Source organism: Vanessa tameamea, chromosome 11 (assembly GCF_037043105.1).
Source record: "Vanessa tameamea isolate UH-Manoa-2023 chromosome 11, ilVanTame1 primary haplotype, whole genome shotgun sequence".
NCBI classification, from domain to species: domain Eukaryota; kingdom Metazoa; phylum Arthropoda; class Insecta; order Lepidoptera; family Nymphalidae; genus Vanessa; species Vanessa tameamea.
In genome coordinates, this window is record NC_087319.1 from 7,354,749 (window position 1) to 7,371,674 (window position 16,926).

Sequence of the window (16,926 nt, forward strand, 5' to 3'; positions counted from 1 at the left end):
AGTTTCACGTACAGCACTAACATTCTCCGGTGGACTTCAACGCCAAGCATCATAGATACTCACTCATAGATGCTCACTGATATTTACTATTATTCACACTTGCTTCTCAGATATTTATTCGAAATTAGCGCTTCGAATTTTGGATCACACATTCGAATAGCCACTTTGTTATGCGTGTTCGGCGATGGTTTTATGTACGATGGACAAAGGCTTGAATCCCTGAGCGAGTAAAGGAACAACAAATGATAATTACATCAAGAAAACTAAAAATATAATTTGTAAAATACCGCCTGTTAAGATCTCAATTCCGTAGAGTGGGTAGAATGGGAAGACATTCTTAAAATAAGATATCGTATAGGACAGAACCGTCACACATATCTTGAACCAAGTTTCCTCTCTTCAAATAGGATAAAAATCTAAAAGATTCCTTACGGACTAGGACACCATAAACAAGGGTGTCCCCCTTAAGCACAATTAAAACGATACATAATTTGTTCAGTATTGAATTATATGACAATTGTATCTTAGGCCGTGGTTACATTTTCAGCACCATCATTTATAAAAGGATTTATGTTTGTAAGTTTATGAAATTATGAAATCATTTTCTTGATCATGACTTTTGAACACATCGACAAAGTTTAACTTTGTATCATGAAAGAATATAAATGTAATTTAAAAAAAAAACATAAATGTGTATTTTTTATCTTTTGTTACAACTTATTTTTGTATTTTATTTCATTTTAAGAGTTTTAAATAAAAATCGACAAAATGTTTATGATTCTCTTAATTTAAAAATCGAATAAGCTGAATGTTCTGTTGAAGATATCCAAAACCGTAAAATCGCTGATTACATCCAAACATAACACGACACGACCTTTGTCAGCTTGTGGAAAATTGCCACTCTAGGACTTTCCTTTACGGTTCGTAAAACTGTCGTTTGAACTATATTGAATACTGCTGCATAGTGCAGTGGTGCTATATTTTAGAATGTTAAGAAAGTCGACGTCACTGCACTTTTACAGCGGTCTTGCACCATCGTAACGAATATTAGACTTTCGAATTAATAAGATCGAAGTATGTATTTTATATTCTTAACTTTGTTAGGCTTCCTACAATGTTCTATATAATCAAGTTATGTGAAAAACATCTTGCTAATTATGCTTTTTATATAAAATATATTATAATAAAAATGCTAGATATGATAGTTTTGCGTCGCTATATGTTTTGTCATTTACTATTTTATTTTATTTTAATTAGTATAAATAAAGATGTAATATATTTAAAAATTACACTATTTTAGAATTGCGAAATATTTCTATATAATATTTTTTTAGTAAATAACTAGTGGATGATGTTTGATCAAAAATATTTAAGTGGCAGTATTGCCTTTTTGTTTTTTTTTTAACAATTTTCTTATTATACAACATTTTAAAAGAATAATAATAATAAAAAGACTCAGTAATGTAATGAATGAAATTGATTATCAATGTATTATCAAAAGTTATTAACATTATTTTGTACGATGGATATGATCTTAAATCATATTTAAGACGTTCTTGTGTTAATTTACTGTAAAATACAAAATCGCTGTCATTATCGAATAGATAAAAAACCACATGATGATAAATTTGAGTTTATTATCCATCTTAAACTTAGGGATGAACGCAAACATTATTTGGAACGTCTATATTTCAGATAAACTAAGAAAAATACTACCACCTATCCTATACTAAACTACACCAATATTAAACTGCTAAACTAGTAATTATTATTTATCATATGAAATATTGTGTTCTGTTTTAGGTAAGTCGATATAGTGATTCCCAGCTATCTACACAATCGGTTACGATCGTTAGAAAATGAGTAATAAAAACAAATAAAGAAAATCCGGCTAAGTGCGAGTCGGACTCGCACACGAAGGGTTCCGTACCATTATCAATAAAAACAGCAAAAAAATCATCTATTGTATGGGTGAACCACTTAAATATTCTTCTTTCTTATTCTATTATAGTATTTGTTGTTATACCGACAACAGCAATACATCATCTGTAAAAATTTCTATCTTGGTTCATGAGATACAGTCTGGTGACAGATGGACAGATGGACAGAAATCGGAGTATTAGTAAAAGGGTCTCGTTTAACCCTTTGGGTACGGAACTCTAAAAAAGGAGATCTTTAAGATACGTCACTAAAGTTTTTTGATAATTATTGGAAGCATATCAAGTTTAAACAAAATATTAAAATACAACATAATATCTAATATTGTTATCTTAAAACATCAAATATGTAAAGTATCGCTAGAATGTTCACTTCAACCTTTCAACGTGAACATGTCCTCACCTCCTCTGATCCGATAAAACGTAACCCAATTTTAGCAATTTTACCGCCCCCAATAAATCTACGTCACACTTTGGGAATTTTGTTTGCTCCACCTGATCTCGGATAAAATATTTAGTAGGCTACATATCACGTAGCCTTCACAAAAATCTAATGCCATAAAAAAATCGTTTTATAAAAGTAAAAACTATTGTATAATAAGTTTTACCGTACGAAAAACTGTACAATATTGTCTACGTATAGTCAATTCCAATTGCAAAAGGAATAGAAATACATAAATCTTACATTTACATGTCCCACGCGATTTGTTAATAGCTCTTCTATTTTATACACTACAAACATTTATTGACTAGTATATCTGTATTTAGAATATAAAACGATTACTTTACTTCCAATCTTTAGATAAAAAATTGACATTCGAAACGACATTTTATCACAAACATTAATTATTTAATCATCATGTCAATTCAATGTCAAAGAAGTTTTTTTTTTTTACTTCTATTAATGGCATAGACTATAAATACTTGAATTATAAAGAATAATTGTTTTAATCGGTCTCATAAAATTAATATACACTTACTAGCGTTTATAGAGTTTTGATAGTTGCCTTTACGAACACAGAAATGAGGGACATGATGAAGTATAACAGATTTTTATTTACATGACATCAAATTACAATGGAATTCAATTAAATTTATAGCTGTGCATAAGCTGTGTATTTTACCTGAATAAATATTAAACAAAATATCAATATCATGTTAAGCAGACTATAATTAAAACAGTGGCGTTCCGAGAAGTATGTATGCATATGCTATATTATAATTACTGTATTTCTAATTAAAAACAGTTAAATACTATTACTGAGAAATTCAAAAGGACGATAGAAACCAAAAAACGTGCATACAAAGTTGATCAAGCTTGGAGTTGTTAAAGTATTTAATTTGAGTTAATTTAATTTTCGAACGTTGCGGCGAAAATTATCGCGAGTAAACGAGAAGAAATTTTTCAAAATTGATAAAGCCTTTACCCGGCAACCATTTCCGGTCCATTACATTGCATATAATTTACATATTCTTCAACTAATCCTATAACTTTTACTTGATTTATCTAACTTAGACAAAATTTTGCCATTCGCAAATTAAACACGTTTAATTTATTATTTGTTTTCCTTTTAATTGCGTTGTGTATTCTATATTTGAACATTTATCATTATACATTTATCTGTATATATAAAGTACAATTAAAACTAAAAAACGGCAACAGTTAACGCTAGCCAGTGACAGAAAAAACGAAGGAATAAAAATACTTTTTCGTATCCAATACGCATTCAGATAGCATCAGCTAGTTGAAATGAATTTTATATTTTCACTGAAAATATTTATCTTCTGTAGGAATGATGTATAGGATTTAATATTTTAATTAATTAAAATGAAATCAGATGAAATATTTTATTTGATAAATAATAATAGTTTGTCTACAGATAATGTATTTGTATTTCAATTAAACATTTTACGATATATTTTTTCGAAATATCATATTATATTTATTGTAAGTATTTTATACTTAGGTTTGGTCAGCCTTAGTTAGAAGTAAATCAATATCGATGTCCTATTCATACCGTTTTTTTTTTTAATCATAGCAATATCGATGGCCTTTTCGTGCATTTTTTTTTTATCATTGCAATACTGATATTAACTTGAGATTGATTGCAGCAGCTGCTTATTGTGCAATACGCGTCGACTTAAGTGAGCGGACCTTCATGAACTTGTGAACACACACTCCCACGTGGCCACATTCCCACGTGGAGGATGAGGGGGAAGGCGCGCTCTAGGCGCACTTTCCATGAATATTCAGCCGCCTTACGGCGGCTGCCGCTGGTGGGGTCGCGGTTACATGCCCTTAACGATCCCGTGGCCTCACTACTCGGCCGCATGGTGGAAACCCGAGGATGGTTTTAGTGGGTAGGACAGGGCATTAGCACTAGCGTGCCTTGGCACGGGGCATTAGAGCCCGGTTGAGTTCGACATACCCGTCCCAGTGCCCCGACCGGGCGGCATGCATTTCCTCCTCGTTAAGCAAAAAAAAAAAGGAGGTACCATATGTTCTACCGCAAAGCTACAATGCTTTGTATTATTGTGTTTTGGGCTTGAAGTCTGAGTGAACCAGTATAACTACAGGCATGATAGTCATAACATCTCAGTTCCCAAGCTCGGTGGTGAATTGGCGATATAAGGAATGGCGAAATATTTCCTATCTAGAACAAATACTAAAAAATATTTTTTGTTTAATAGAACTTTTATAAAATTACATGTATTTCGTTGGTTATTGAAAAATTTATTCACTGTTTTTTCGTTTGTAGAAAGATAATTACATGCGAAATTAGAACTAATTTAATCAACCGACATTTAAACCCATATTGTTTAGTAACGTTAGTGGTCATAAAGTATTTATCTCAAACCACGGTTTGCCAAGGGCCCAGTCCTAATCTGAATGTAATTAAAGGGTCACCCTTTTACCCAAATAACTCGCATTAAATGCGCTTGTATCTGTTTAAGTAATATTTCCTTCCATCCTTAATTTAATCTTGATGAAACTAGGCGTTTAATAATTTGTCGGATTTTGTGGATTACATTTAAGAGGATGTGGTATCATATCGTTTATTTCATGCTAGCTAGCTTAGTCACATTAAAATATGTTGTTGTATTTGATCAGAGTTTTGAGTTTTTAAATTATTTTTTGTAGATCCTAAAACATGCGTGATGTTCCAGAACAATAAAATACAACATTGGTATTGCTGCCACAAATTTTCATATTTGTATTTTAATAAAAATTTCGTGATAACTGAGAATAACAAAAAAAAAACCTTTTCCTATACGAAGCTCCTCTGTTGCCGAATAAAGGACTTATTTTTTAATCAAAAAGAAATAATGGAAAGTATGTTGGGAAGTTAAAGTACGTGGGGATAATTATCTGCTGGACTATTAAAAACTTTTAAGAAATCTAACAAGGCCGTCTTCACTTTTGGGGACAATTTGTTATCTGTCTTGACATCTGAGAAGCGAAGAAGCGTTGATGGTTACCTAATAAAATCCATTTTATTTATAACAATCGCATACCTACATTGCTTCCAATCTATAGGAGCCCTATAAAATGAATAAAAACAATTATTAATTGTTTATCATTATATATTTTATTGTTACAATACTACGAGTTGTTACTACAGAATAATTAATATTACATTGTTATGTTATATTATAGTATATATCTGAATATTCTAACTATTGGTTTTGCCTATTTTATAACTACTGGTTTGACTTAATAATATACTGCTTATTTATTTTTTTATTTTTATTTAAATGCTTTATTGACCACCATTTGTCCGCCTTTTGTCCCATTAACTTTTAATGGGACAAAAGGCGGACTTAATGCCTGAAGGCATTCTCTGCCAGTCAACCTTTAGGTCAAACAGAAAAACCATGAATGCTTAGTAACTGACCAGCAGTTTGCCTGTATGCTGGCCCAAGAATGCCGGTCATTTACTGTTACACACTGTAATGTGACATGTTCTTACGTATCTATATGTACATACATACGTATATATATGTACACGAGCATATTATTTAATAATCACTGTTAAAAACATGAAGTCATTTTAGCAAGATTAATATTATAATTATCGTAATCTTATATTAAACCGATGTTGCTATTATCTCATGAAACAATTGCCACAAATTTGCTTTGCATACGAACTACAAACCGACTATATCAACATAGACAATCTGATAACGAGCATTTAAATATGGAATGATGTAAACTACATTCCTTGAATATAGTCACGTAAATAACTTTGTAAAAATATTTTTGGCATTTATTTCGTAGACAGAAAGCGTGGTGAAATTGATGTGTATTATCAATAATTCACGAAAATTTATTAATTATCGTAACGCCTGACACCGCACCTCACACGCAGGCGATGCCGAGGACAAAAATTAATTAAATATATTTTCAATTTATTATTTTTAACAAAGTCACATGTCGTTCCCATTTGACCAATACATACACAAGTATAAGCTGAAAAATATAATATCATGTCGGCTGTTGTATGAACTAAGAAAGTAAATTGTGCCACATAAACGTTTTTAAGTTTATCGAATTCATAGGGTTTTCTGGTCACGTTGCATAGAAAAGTTACGTACGTTCTTTGGTAGCAAGATGGCGTGTTGCCAGACGTACCAGATTCTGTGTTCGGTCTTTAGAATAATGACCAAGATATTACATATTTTAAATAGCATAAAATGTAAAATTTTAATTTCTTCCTGAACAAAATCTGACTATCAATCTTCACGTTTCCCCATGGGGATGATAGCAAGCTACGCATTCTTACTACTAAATTGATATTTTAGCAGCAGAGCTTGCTCTCCCATGCCTTAGAAAGCACGTACCCAAATTTATCGTGTTGCCGAACTTGTTAATAATTTACCATCACATCTCAGTGAAGGAATAGAGCTGTTTCCTTTTCCCTTTCTTTGCACTAACTCTTGTGCACTGTTTAGTAGATAGTCTTCATTCAGACTACCAGGCCCGGTAGCGACTACATAAAATATATATATATAAAGGAGCGTCAGAAGGGATCTCATAGCGATCCTGGGCGTCGTTATCCATAGTGGGCGTTGTAACGGCAGGAATTCGAAAATAAAAGCACACTCGTATCGTCTAAAGTCTTATTATTTTATTGTTCTAAAATTTTACACAAAAGGTACACAATTAACACTATTATAATTAGATTAGAGCCAATAGATTAGCACGTGTGCACCTCATGCGGCAGCTGTCAAACGAATGACGGCCGCCATTCCTCGAGGCGACACCCGCTACTCTATTCGGAGTTACCGCTCATATTTTTAATACTATCACATAATCAACTAAAACTAAAACATAATTAAAAAATCGTAAATAATAATTTCGTAATTTTTATCATTACAATTAGTCAAAAATCAGCGCGCCGTCATATAAGTATAATTGTTAAATCCGTTTGTATAACTGATCAAAGTCGAAATGTTTATTTAGAATGTATATATTTTAGGTATTCTTGTAGCCACATGTTATAGCTCTAAATTTTTACCAGGTTTAAATAAAAATATTTTATTCGCAAAGAAATAATAACTTTCATTTATCCGTTTATTTATGAAGACAACAGTGCCTGGCTTATTCCAACGTATTGCTTCTGTACCGTAAAATAAAAATACTTGAACACCACGTCGGAGATTTATGCTTAATATAGTATTACACTACCTTTTCACAATCGTAAACACTATAATATGGCTGCTATGGAAATAAAATAGGTAAATTTTAGGACCATTTATAAACTTAATATTTTCACTCGGTGAAAGGACGTTGCCAGTCTGGGTAGGTAACACATTTAAAAACCACAGGAAAATTGCAGATGTAGTTTTTGTCAAACTCAAAGTATCTTTTACTTTCAGAAATGTTTGTGCTTTTGAACTTGGAAGATTCTTAAAGTGCCTTGGAACTGAAGAATATTCAAGTTTTGTTTGAATAAGCAAGGCGTTGAAGCTTTCATCGCATTCGCCATCCATTGGTTATTAAGTGCTCGCGCTTTTTATTAAAAGCAACATTTAATTGTTCTTTTTTCGTAGCACTCGAGCAGTCTTGCAGCAGACTTCCGAACGAACTTTATAGTCATTTTCTATTTTCTCAATATCAAAGGTGTTAAACTAGACTTCGTTCTTTACACATCATAAGAGATATTATTTCTGAAATAATATTATTTTTTGAAAAGCGATTATAACTTTTTGTCTAAGCGTGACGTAAAATGACAACTGATACCCATTTGTTCAGAAAGGTGTATTCCATAAGTTTGAATAATACTACTCGATACAGCTGAAATGGACCAGTGATTAGAATCTTAATCAATGATTGCAATTACAAGAAATACTTCACTAAAAGTCAATCAATAATATTTTAATTACTGGTACTGCCGGCAAATTTTTTAATTGGCACCTTATGAAAAAATAATTCCTCCACTTCTGATACTACTTAAAAAATAGATTTTGATTATCTACTTTATTAATGTACAAATCTTGTTGCGGGATCTTAGACTATAAGGCATGATGATCAGTTTAAATTGAAATTTTCGTAATGTATTTTTTCATCTTCTAGGAAATTTTTTGGCTAAATAATATTGGAAATGCTGATATCAGTTAGTAAAATTATAGACAAAAAATGAAATAAAATAAGAATATCACACAGAAACTACCGAAAAATAGCCTGTATTCTACGAAACTGACATTATCAAAACATTAGACGATGTAAAGGTTGCGTATATTAAATAACGTTAAGCTATTTCGTGGTATGTTTTAGGAATTTATTAAATCTTTTTTGGGTTAACCTCGCTCGAAGAGTTTTCATACATTATTAATCTCTGTACGACTGGGTTAATCTTGACTTAAATTTCTCTTAGTATCGTCAAACAAAAAATTGATAAATTTCTAAATAGACTACGACATTTAGCCATTTCGAAATTCGTATGTTTATGCAAATGCTATTAAAATAAAATTTACATATAAACTAATTTATGACCGAGTAAATACAATACTACATGTTAGTGGACTTCCTGACGGTTTTGCTCATTTGAGAAAATTGTAAAATAAATTAAAATGGTGTATTATTTAAATCTTTTACTTTTAATTGTTTTAAGTCATGGGCTTAATACATAGTCATAAACAACATATCTTGTTCACGTTTGTTTGTTTTTAGTTGATAAATTTGACAATTAAGATTTGAATTTCTTAGTTATTAACTTTCGGTCCAATAAGTGGATGTGAACTCGTTTTATAAGAGTGCAAAGCTAAAGCGTTTTGATCAATTGGACGCCAAAAAAAAAATTATAATAGCAAACTCGAAACAATTATCGTTATTTTGAAATTTCTGGAACACAATATCATAATGGACATAATCAGTGATCGATAAGAGCTACATTTTGCTTGTAAATGCTTCATGCTTTTTAATGGCTTAGTCAATAGTTTGGGGATTTTTTTTATTCATGAAAAATATAAAAAAACACGTTCGATACAGACTTAGGTAGTTTGATTAAACAGCTTGTAATGCAACAATAGAAGAAGAAAAGAAAAAAAATAAGAATTTATCTATATTAATACCCACCAAACCCACCCAAAAATATAATTACGGTATCGTGAATTCCGTAATTGTATTTTTGAGTGCAATTCAAATGATTCACCCAACCCATACTCAGTCCAAGAAGTCCATATATCGAATTAAACAAATATATAACCTTAATTTAAAGCCCCATTTGATGGGTTTATATTTATTAATCGATTTATTCAATTATTTGTATTTTATCATATGTTTGTCTATAAATTGCTGTTCTATATAAATGAGTACATTTTGAAACGAGGTACCGACTACTGTTAAATGTTCCATCACAGGCCAGATTTTGTAGGCTCTCTTATATTAGGATAAGTAAGCCTCAACTATTTGTGTCCATTATTTCTTCGTTATTACAGAAATTTAAATTCTTATGTTTTTCATCCTACCAAGCCTTTGGCATAACATTTAACATATAAGGTACCGCTGTTCCATAACTAAATTACTAGGAATCCAATATTGAATTGTTTTTATAAATCCCATTATTTTTTATGAACGTATACAAATATCAAAAGAAGCCAATATATCGACTTCAGATTTTTACTTTTCCGAACTCATCATGAAAAACAATGGGAAGCATGTTCTTTGGCTCCATTTGAAAACTAGCAAACTGTATTGTGTTTCGGTGCTATCACGAAGATACATAATCCTCGATCTCGACATTTAAGACACCTTGGTCATCTTGTATCAACATTTTATTCGTCAAGCTGTAAATCGACTTTCTCGTCACTGTTATCACTTATCAAAATATTCGGATTTCATTTTTATTGAGCTGGACTTCACGACTCTTACGAATCATATTCTGCAAAAATAATAAACATTAAATAACGTCACGTGGAAAAAAACAGATACAGTGAAACAGGTAAATTATACCTCGTAATATTGGCCTCAGGCCGGTGTCACTCTATATTCGTAATGACTCATCAATGTGTTATAATTATAAATGAGAAATATTAACTTACCAAAGAATAACCATTTTGCAATACCAAAAATGGAAAAAACACTTTCACGCTCATAATTTTAAATAATTTCCGCGCCAAACGAACTGTCAATTTTTAACAACGATATGTAGACATAGAAGGTTATGACTGTAGCTGTATTGTCGGTAAAAAATAAATAAAAATATGTTCAGAAATGCATAAAAAATCAAAAACAAACTTCTTTATTGACAATGTTATTTATTTAGTAGAACATTGTATATATAGACATTTTATTAGCAATATCAGGATTATTCAAGATAAGTGGGCGTATATTCAAACGATTACGATTATACGATCCACAAATTCAGTAAGTTTTTAATTAAACAAATCAATCACACAGATATATTTAAAATGGTCATCAATATCGATTCGTTAATAAATTATATACACAAACACACATAAATCACTGAATCTATTACAAAAGAATAAAGATAATGTTGAAAATTAGCGATATCGATCCAAGATGGCTGCCGCGCTACCATCGACGCGACGCTTCACTAAAGCGCCGTATTCACACTCTTTTCCAACCAGTATGAATAAACAAGATGGCGCACCATGCGCCGTCAAATATGTAGTTAAAAATATTTCCCCAAAAATAAACCTATAAAATAAATTCAAAGAAAAATACGTTTTTTAAAAAAGCTTTTATTTAAATGCTCTAAAATAAGAAATTAAATTTTTCCTTTAAAATTTTAAGTATCAATTTATAACCTCATTATACACAATTTCTTTAATTGATCGACTGCATCTATTAGAACGTTCGTTTGCTGCTTTATCAAACGCTTTAATTCTTCAAAAAGAAGAATTACAAAAAACTTTGCAAAATTTGATAGACTGGTCCAATGAAAAAATACTGCATTGAATTCAAAAACCTTATTCGATAACATTGAAACGTTATTTAACACTAGAAAGACGGGCAGGGGTCTTTTGACCCGTTTTGAAATTTATCGTTTGATAATTTCGAAACTATTAGTTTGGGTGCTATGTCCTCCCGTGACTTTTAATGAAATAGTTTATATTTCAATGTACTGTTGATGTTATTGTTATATTATCATCCTGAATTAAATAAACATACCATTTACCTACAAAGACGGCGCCGGGTCATTTGACCCAAGCGGCATTTATTAAGATAAACAGTATCCATTTGAAGGTAGGTCGTAATATTTACATTATTCTTTTATAGCCCTGGATGTTACATGTGAAACTAATTGTATAGAATCATACCAACTGTTACTTTCGTGGAGCAAACAGTGTTATTTAGTTATTTTACAATGTCTAGGCGCCATCAAATATTATTATCGTTACAATCATGGCTTGAGGATCAGTCAGACGGTGAGGGCGAAGATATGGAAACTAAATGCGATTCAGAAGAAGAGATAATTCCATCCGAAGCGAATTCTTCAAGCAGTGACGACTCAAATGACAATATGCCACTTGGTAATTATTAACTCTTTTCTTTACTTATTCGATAAGAATATTTGCATCTATCGATTACTAGAATTACCAACGTAGATGATTTGATATATTATACAATCACATTTAAATATTTTTCGTTGTCTTTTCAGCTACTGTACAACGTCAACGATCATTTAGGGGAAGAGGACGAAGGAGGCAAGTGCGTGGGATTCGCAAAATGCAAGCAACGGATAATGCGGATGAAAAGTACACTAATGTCACAACAAATTGAGGAAATGTTGAGCATGGATATATTAGAGAGAGCCAATATGTCCCCCAGTTTTCTGTCAACATTCTTTCTAGTTCCAAAGGTGGACGGATCGTTCCGTCCAATATTCAATCTGAGACAGCTGAACAACTTTGTTCGAATAAAACCGTTTCGGCTGATAAATCATTGTCGAATTCCAGGATTTTTACAGGAAAAAGACTGGCTGGTGAAGCTAGACCTGAGCCGTGCTTACTTTCACCTAAACATTGCGAAGGTACATCGGCGATTCCTGAGGCTCTCTTACAAGGGCGAACTGTTACAAATGACATGCTTGCCCTTTGGCCTTTCTTCAGCACCTCGAATCTTTGCTACCGTAACCAATTGGATAGCTGAATACCTGCGGCGTCGCAACATAAGGTGCGTATTGTATTAGGACGACTTTCTGCTAGCCAGCCAGTCTCCAATTTTACTAAGCGATCAGATAGCATTTCTCGTGAGCATTCTAAAACAATTGGGATGGTCAATAAATTTCGACAAATCTGTGCTGATTCCGACTCAACGCCTGGTATTTCTGGGTGTGACTTGGGACACAAAACTCAACACGAAGACCCTGTCGGAATCGAAGTGCCTAACGCTCCGCAGGGCACTTCAGCAACAGATCGCAAGAGGCAGTTGGTCTCTCAAGCAAGCCCAGTCGCTTCTAGGCAGACTCAACTTTGCCTCATTTGTTATTCGCCGAGAGAGAATGCATTGTCGGACAGTGCAATACTACAGCCGACAACTCCCCAGGTCTCATCCATACAAAAAATAAACCTTACAGATTCTGTAGTGAGCGACATGAAACGGTGGATGACGTCTGCGTCAGGCTCCTTACCCATTCACATAGCCTCAGTAAGTCATCACCTCACAACCGATGCTTCCGATATAGGCTGGGGAGCGCAAATTGGGGACACCAAGGTTGTTTACGGTCAGTGGACCACAGCACAGCAAACATGGCATGTCAATCTCAAAGAACTGTTTGCAGTCCACAAAGTCAGTATTCACGAACAGGACCAGTTACGCAATGCTTATATACTTCTCTTGACAGACAATCGCACTGATGTCCCATCTCAATAAAGACGGTGGTACCAAATCGAAGAAGCTTTTAAATCTCACAATGCAGTTATTGAAAGTAATGGATCTCCTGAACATTCAACTTACGGCTCAGTACTTTCCAGGCCGTTACAACTGCGAAGTCGATGCGTTGTCCAGAATGAAACCATGTCCGAAATGGCATCTTCTGCAGCAGGCTACTGGGACGATTTTTCAAATGTGGGGTACCCCAGATGTAGATTTATTCGCTTCAAGGACAGCCCACGTCGTACCGAAATATATCACATTAGCTATATCCGACCAGACGGCTTTCCTATACAAGGCTTTTTGCCACCATTGGGATTACAGACTAGCTTGGCTATTTCCACCTCCCAACTTAATGCCTCGGGTTCTGTTTCAGCTAAACAGTGCGAAAGGTCTACAAGTATATATACTTATTGCACCCAAGTGGGAGAAAACGTTCTCGATGGCAGATCTACAGTGCCGTGCCATTCGAGAACCTTACCACATTCCGAACCTTCAAGAAGTGCTACTGTACACGACAACTGGATTCCACCCACCGAACATCCAACAAATTCATTTGGAGGCTTGGTTGATTTTGGGTGGGCGGAAATGATTGAAAATTGGACGCCAGAAGAGAAATCTCTCTTACTATCCAGTTGGCGACAGTCGACTTTAAAAACATACCAACCAGCTTGGCGAAAATGGAAATCCTGGTGCATGAGTAATACTGTTGACTACAAAGCCCCAAATCCAACAGAAGTTGCTCGTTACTTAGCCTATTTGCACACCGTTGAAGGTTTAGCATACAAAACAATACTAGTTCATAAATCGGTCATATCAACTTTTACAAATATTTCATCAAAAATCGAATTATCTTCTAACTTCTTTATGAAACATATGCTAAAAGCTATTTCAGTTGCAAGAATAAGGAATGCTGCACCGCCTATATGGGATGCTCAAATGGTAATACAATACCTGAACAATTATACTCCAGATGAAACAAACTTGTATCAAGTATCAAGACGAGCAGCAATCCTACTTCTTTTGTCATCGGGACGCAGAGTCCATGATTTGACTTTGCTAAGTATTGAGGAAGGCAGATATATTGAGCAAAATAATACTATGCTATGCTAAAACGAACAGCGTAAATTATAGCCAGTCGGGATGGAAACTGTTGCAACATCTAAGCAAACCTTTGGATTGCGTTTATTGGATTCGTTGTATGATACATCTCTCCAATGAACATCGTCACGTATCTGAAAATTTGATGGAGTTATTCATTACAACAAGAGGAAATCCTAAGGCTGCATCAAGGACTGTGATTGGAGGTTGGGTGAAATCAGTTTTGAGGGAAGCAGGCGTGGAAGCATCCCCACGCTCCGTACGGTCTGCGGTAGCATCTTTTAATTGGATCCAGGACTTTACTATTGATAAAATTTTAGAAACTGGTAATTGGAAGCAAGAGCACACATTTAGAAAATATTACCAAAAAGTGGTCTTGAAACAATCTGATATGAATACTAAGAATGTTTCTTTATCAAATTATTTTAATCCGATTCGCTAAACTTATTTATATTTTGTGATTAATATTATATATATTTTGTGATTAAAGTAATTGTATATAATATGTATATTTCAATTAATAACACATTAAAGCATCGTCATTTTTGTTATCATCAGATGATAACAAACACGTCACTCAAGATGGATTCCGGATGTCGACACGGAATAAATAATAAGGAGTTTTACCTTACAAAAAAACTTACCTATTATTTTTCCTTAAGACATCCATGTGTCATCATCCATACTTAGTGTCGTTGTGTTCTAGTTGAAGGTAGAAAGTAATTGCACAAGGTACATAACATAATTCCTAAGGTTGGCGGTGAATTGTTAATAATTCTTACAGCATCAATGTTTGGGTGGTGTTGACCACTTACCATCAGATGGTCAATTTGCCCAGCCTTCAAATATCGTAAAAAAAAGTTAATATGTATAACTGACGATGCAAAATTTAGTTGAGTATAAAATCCAGAACACAATAAATATGTATGGAGATAAGTAAATGGAAAAAAGGTAGCAGTTATTATAAAATACAATAATTCTGTTAAAGCAAATTTACATATTACTTCTTATATAAAAACCCTTACCTGAAAATTGGGCATATCACATCGAAACGTGGCTGATACTGGAACTTGTATCAATCGGTTGTCGCAAATTGCCTACCTTTCTACGCGTCTCCGCTTGATTTATAGATCACGTTGGCAGTCCTGATAGCCTTTATTTTATTCAATTGTTCAATTCTAGTGACGTATGTATCAGATAGAGTATGAATTAATTAAATAATGATGTTAATACGGGGTTTAAATTATCACAAATAATCACCCCTATCACATCCTAATGGGAATACGTCGAATTACCAATAACCCTGTATAATTTGAATAATAATAATAATAACTCCAATACTTTTCGACATTTTATTGGTTCTTTGTATTTCATTTCTTGAATGAAAAAAAAAAACACTTTTATTATTATTATTACACATTTTCCGAGATCTTGTCAAAATGTTGACCGAATTAATAAGATAATTTTTCGTTAATGTTGATCATGAATACATGTTTTTATGCAGTACCCGTATTTCGCTAAGTAATTTTTAGAGTATATATTCAGAGTTTAATTAATAATGCTATTGTTTAGGTATTAGATGGGAAGAAGTTGGGAATCGATTTATATATTTAATGATTCATCTATTGAATGATTTGAAACAATGAACATAAAGCCTGACTGTCGTACGGTGTGAACACAAACAGTAATGGCTGTTTCAGTAATCCACATGTTCACACAATGCATCCTATCCTACATCCTACGTTTCATTAACTAAAACAATACAAGGGTAATTCATTACAATATAAACCTCAACGGCTATCTGGCAGATACTGTCGTTCGTTGGCCATTATGTCGATAATTAGCTATCTGCATCTCCCTCATTACTATGTCACATTTACTGTTTGCAAAATTAATATATCTGCTTTAATAATGGGATGGATTCGCATTTGATTCATATTGAGAAGCAATTTTACCAATGGTAGGTTTCCATGTATTTGAACTTAATGGAAATTAAATTAAAGTTAATATTGGTACAACATATAAACAAAAGAATAATTCATTGGTTTTTCTTTCTGTTTTTACATTTGGAAACGTAAATTGTGATTGATACATTTGAGTTGAAACTGCTTACTCATCAATTATTTTATGTTCTCGCTTGTCAATCTTTATCTGCATAATATAATTTTGTCTAGTTAACCAAGTGTATTTCATCAGCCTTATTCTTGTAAATTATTATCGATTCAAATTATATGTTTGCGCATATAATAAAGCATATTATATCCAACCCAATTAACTGGATATTAATATAATTGATTCGACTACGATCTTTTATGAATGCTTTTTTATTGAAATTCGAATTGAATTCGAGCTCAAAAAATTTCGTGAGATTGTATCGTTCTTTCGTATACCTTTGTTCACGTGACATATCAAATAATTATATAATTTCTACCCATTTTATTGGCGACGTGTAACTTGTCTGGACTGTATCTTGTCTTGACCGCAATGAGTGACTGATATAACCTTCGAAAGTGACGACTGGCGAGTGGTCATCATCGCAATTAAAGT